Genomic DNA, 5727 nt, shown 5'->3' on the forward strand with positions numbered 1-5727 from the left:
GCCGAGTAGGCCTCCTGTGCTTTCCCAGTTAGCACACATTGCAACATCAACGGTGTCAGGACAATTCCTGGAATCTGCTACCCTTTCAAACAGTGAAAAAGAATATCAGAATTTCGTCAGGAGCCTCAAGTTTCCAGCTACGTCGAAGGAAAACTGAGCACGACCTCCAGAAAATCACCATAACTGTCATTAAGAGACATGTCAGAGAGCTTTCCATCTCTGACCAAATCTAAACGGACTTGTTGCAGTGTCAGTTTGGCACACTCCTTTTATTCTTCAGGCTAGGGTCCTTTTTTCAGAATTTCCGCCTGACTGACGAGCCCAAAGTAAACTGTCTGTTACTCAGGCCCAGAAGCCAGGATATGCATATAATTGGTATCATTAGATAGAAAATACTTTGAGGTTTGTGGAAATGTTCAAATAATGTACGAGACTATAACACAATTGATATGGTAGCCAAAAATCCAAAGATATCCTTCTTTGAGATCCCACGCTCTTTCAATGGAAAGCTATGGGTCCTATGTAATTCCAGCTCCCAGATTGCAATTCCTATGGCTTCCTCTAGATGTCAACAGTCTTTGTTCAAGGTTCCAGGCTTGTTTCTTCCAAAACAAGGAAGAATTTTGAGTTTTGGTACAAAGAGTCACAGTTGGAAATCAGTCTGAGGGTGCACGAGGAAGAGGACACGCACTTGCTAATTTTACTTTTCTATTGAACATACTTCTTTCCGTATGAAATATTATAGTTTATTTACATTTTAGGGTACTAGAGGGTTGAATAGAAACATAGTTTGACTTGTTTAGCCGTAGCTTTTTGGATTCCTTTGTCTGCATGTTGGATGAGTGGAATACTGAAATTGATCGCGCCAACTAAGTAGACTTTTTGAGGTATAAAGAAGGATTTTATTTAACAAAACAACCATGCATGTTGTAGCTGGGACCCTTGGGATTGCAAACAGAGGAAGATTTTCAAAAAGTAAGTGATTATTTAATTGCTATTTGTGATTTTATGAAGCCCGTGCTGGTTGAAAAATATGTTGATGTCGGTTGCCGTACTCAAACAATTGCATGGTATGCTTTCACTGTAAAGCCTATTGTAAATCGGACAATATAGTTAGATTATCAAGAATCTAAGCTTTTAACCGATATAAGATACTGGTTTAACACTCCTTGGGGGCATGGAGAAAAGCTGGGATGTCTCCACACGGGAGCAATTTTTGGATCCACTACAGAATCCAATGTATAAGGCCACCATATCGGTAGGAAGATATGAGGGTATCCGTTGCTACCTGAGGCTGGATGACAAGAGGACCAGAGTGTTCATAGAGGCAACAGACCACCTGGAAGCCTTCCAGTGTGTGTGGGACCTTTTCCTAGCAAACTGTAGAGGAAGGTTCATCCCCAGCGACTGCGTCACAGAAGATGAGCAGCTTTCCTCCAGACGTGACGCTTGGCATTTTGTCCAAGCAGGCTGTCATGTGCCTTTTACTCCGCAGAAGAACTGAGGCAATGGAAAGATGTGGGGTGATGAAAGAGAGCCATGCCGCCACCACCATTTCTTCAACATGAAAGAGAGGAGGATGGCATTGCCGTTTCTCTACAGGTATTGTGAGTTCACATGTTTTTTCTACTTACATGCACACACAGAACAGACACATCATACATCATTCCCACAGAAGAACGTTGTTTCTTAGCGGTCTTGTAACAATTTGTGAACATTCAAAATGTCAAACCAGTTGGAGAATGTTACATGTAACCGTGTTTGAAACATTTAGGAAACGTTCTGTCTGTACATCTCTGTCACAGGTGTGACTAGTTGCCTCATTAACGCAAGAAGAGCTCCCATTGGCTAGTTGATGTAGCATGTGTTTTCTGATGTGTGTATTTAAACCCTGTTCTTGTTGTGTTCTAGGTGGTTGCCCACAGGAAGTGATGCAGTCCAGAGGCATGGTGGGACCTTTGTGCAGCGGTGGTGTGTTAAGTGCAAATGGAGCATATGTTTGAGGGAAAATTGACACCAAGTGAAGGGAAACCCGAGGCTTTCTGAATGCTTTGGTGCTTTTAACAAATTGTGCTGAAAAATGGTTCCTTACCCTGTGCTTTCTGTTCACAATGCACATTAGTGACATCTGCTGGTCAGCAATAAATAGCTGTGTGATTCACAGATTTTTTTCCCTCTGTAGCGGTAAATTGTTGGCTTTAGTAGCCTCTAATCAGTTGGCATACCAACCAGGTTTGCATTTTGTAACGCTTCCCTTTTTGACCTTCAAGTTTACTTTTTAAAAACTGAATCTGTCATTATCAACTCTGAGTTCGACTCAAGATAACGGCTGTGGCGAATTCTCATGACGGATCTAGAGCTTATGAGCACCTGTCATATAGGAAACGTTGACATTTCTGAATTGCTAACCTAGGCGGAAGACTCGGATCCCATAGAGATGGTTAGAGGATGCATTGTACAGACCTGGATGGAATTGTGATCCTTCCTTAACCCATAGGAAGTCCCACCCAGTTGATTACTTCAAAATGGTGAAAGTTGACAAAGGCGCAGCCCATGCTAAAACTGGCTTTTGTGCATAATTTGGGCTAATTTTAACTCCACATTTTCAATATGACGTGAATGTGGGATTATTGCAAAGTGCACTCCGCCGTAAGCAATGCCCCAGTGGGCGGCGCTAGTTATTATATTGCTTGTGTGCTGGGACACCATTACAGAGACGGGCCTCTCATTTTACAATGGGTCCTTGATGACTCTGAGTAGTTATAATAATATACCAAACATCAGGAACACTTCCGTAATATTGAGTTGCATGGTGTTTTTCGTGGTTCAGGCCAGGACTCTTAGTTCTAGTGAAGGGAAATCTTAACTCTACAGCATACAATGACATTCTGTGCTTCCTTTGTGTCAACAGTTTGGGGCAGGCCACTTCCTGTTTCAGCATGACAATGCCCCCATACACAAAGCGAGGTCCATACAGAAGTGGCTTGTTGAGATCGGTGTGGAAGAACTTTACTGGCCTGTACAGATCCCTGACCTCAACCCCATCGATCACCTTTGGGATGAATTCCCCAACATCCGTGCCCTAATGCTCTTGTGGCTGAATGGAAGCAGGTCCCTGCAGCAGGTCCCTGCAGCAATGTTCCATCATCTAATGGAAGGCCTTCCCAGAAGAGTGGAGGCTGTTATAGCAGCAAAGGGTGGACCAACTCCATATTAATGATTTTAGAATAAGATGTTTGACGTGCAGGTGTCCATACTTTTGCACATGTGCTGCCATTCAACGATAGTTGAGTTCTCAATAGAAAATGTTCTTCCTGAGGGGGAGTTTGTTTACTAAGCTACCAGAATTATTTGGATAATGTGGGTTTCCACCAGTGTCTGGAATAATTTGACCAATTTGGTTGACATTAAATTCACATTGTTATTAAGCCTTGTTCTTTCTCTGTGCAGAGACACACTTTGTACTTATAAAAACATTGGTGCCAGTTGGAAATTGTGGTGTTTCTAGGCGTGGCCCACTAATACTTCTAGATTCATAACTGGATGGGAAACGGTTGTCTTTAGTTGTCTTTACTTATTGAATGGTGACGGTTTTCAATGTGTCAATTCTATGCCATGCACATTACACTAAAGACAGTCACTGTGAATACATTGTTTTGTACTATCTGATTGATCCATTTTGTAAATGTGAAGGCTTATTTAAAAGTGTGACAAAGTATAGGTCAATTCCCTACCAGTCTGTTGGTGGGAACTAAGGGGAATGTAATTGACTAGGTGCTTGTTCACTCTGGGGTGCTGGTTTGCCCAAATAATAAACAGTGGAATTGACTAGAAGTATTTTAGTAGTTCAGCTTAGTACAGAACACAGCTTAGATGAGACATAGGTTAGACACTTGAAATGCATTTCATTGACCAGTTCTATTTAACCACCTTGTCTGGACCACAGGGTGTACATGTGTCCACTGTCAGTCTCTCTCACTCATCACCGGGGAACTAACACATCAGCACCTACGGAATTTCAGTCCCCTTAGATAACTCCAACAAAGGATAAATACTAGTCCTACATAGCAACAAGCCGTGCAACTAATCCGTCTAATTATTGCATGACTGTTTAGAACAGAAAGATCTACTTGGCTGAATTAAGAAGTGGTCAATTATTTACAATATAAATTGCTTCCTAATCACACGTACACTAACAGAATAAAGAATGTTTTATTTCAAACAGTCATTAATTGATGGGGAAAAGTAAACAACTTCAATGTGAGTCATATTCTGCCAGTGCAACAGCCTGACCTTTGCCATTTTTTTGCAATAAGTTGTGTGGACACTGGATATTCAGACCAGCCAATGGTGCACACAGATGTTTGACCTGGCTGTGATGCTATCTGTTACTTTTCTCAGCCAATTAAGCAAAAACTGTTTGGTTGATTCTGTACTGGCCTACTACAGGGATCTTTTCAGGCTCCCTCACTCTTTGCCCACTATCCTCACTGCCTCAACTTATGGACTTTCTGCAATGCTCTCTCTCACCTTGCAAACTTGTCTCACTTGTACAGGACATTTCTCATCTCCAGCAACATGGCCACCATCACATTTTTTTTTTATCCACCAAAAACGACACACTCCTTGGTTTCCACATGCCCTCCTGCACACTTCTCACACCTCAGAATCTCCCTCCTACATACTGCTGCAACATGACCATAAACTTGGCACCTGAAACACTGTAGTGGGTTCGGAACAAAAGCTCTCACTGGATAACTTATATACCCTAGCATGACTTTATCAGAGAAACACTCCGAAGGACAGACCGGGTCTCAGTCTCGCCCTCACCACCGGGTCTGCGTCGAACCAAACTGCGTGCATCAGACACCGGGGATGCTCAACTTCAGTTGAGCCAGCTCAACACTCAGTGGCACTCTGCTTTGGAGAGCAAAGCAGGACACATCTTGTCATGAAACGCGTAAAGCCCTCTCCCTCTAGGCAGCAAACACATAAAATAAATCAACACAGGTCCATTTTTGGATACTTGTACGAATTCACAAAACCCAACTCCTTCTTTACTGAGCCTGGTACCACAAATGGATCAACCAAAAGATACTGATCCACTTTCTCCACAAATGGTACACCCACTGTGCCAGAATCATCTCTGGCATTTTCCTGATCATTGGGTTGAGGCTCGGAAGTCTTCACCTCCCTGTTGATGAGGTTCTTCACTTCTGTCAGGTTCAATTTCTGATCCGTCGATGCTCAGGATTTTCATGAGTGTAACATGTAATTATCTCCTTTAATTGACTCAAAGGAGAAAGTACTCTGCTCGTATTTCACAGATGTTTGTTTGGGTTTGAACGTCACACCCTTTCTGCCTCGCACCATCCTGTTTCTCTGTGCCCGAGTAGCTACTCCAAGTAACCTAAACAGTGTGAGGTTCTTAATCTCCCTCTACCATGTGGTTTGAGACTGCTAGTGACTTTATATAATTATATAACATGAGGACACACTCTGGAAAAGTGGGTGAGAGTCTTACAGGTCTGACTAGTTGGCCAGTGGTGGAAAAAGTAAACAATTGTCATACTTGAGTAAAAGTAAAGACACCTTAATAGAAAATGACTCAAGTCAAAGTCACCCATTAAAATACTTCTTGACAAAGTATTTGGTTTTAAATATACTTATGTATCAAAAGTATAAATCATTCCTAATTCCTTATATTAAGCAAACCAGACGGCATCA

General features: G+C 42.2%; 1 long non-coding RNA gene across 1 annotated transcript; it reads left to right on the forward strand.

The window, feature by feature from the left end:
• Positions 1-648: 648 nt before the first annotated feature.
• On the forward strand, positions 649-2212 carry LOC116358141 (uncharacterized). The gene is made up of 3 exons (XR_004206023.1): positions 649-975; positions 1496-1602; positions 1912-2212. It is a non-coding gene; the product is annotated as an uncharacterized LOC116358141 (long non-coding RNA).
• The last annotated feature ends 3515 nt before the right edge of the window (positions 2213-5727 follow it).

This window comes from Oncorhynchus kisutch, linkage group LG28 (assembly GCF_002021735.2).
Source record: "Oncorhynchus kisutch isolate 150728-3 linkage group LG28, Okis_V2, whole genome shotgun sequence".
NCBI lineage: Eukaryota > Metazoa > Chordata > Actinopteri > Salmoniformes > Salmonidae > Oncorhynchus > Oncorhynchus kisutch.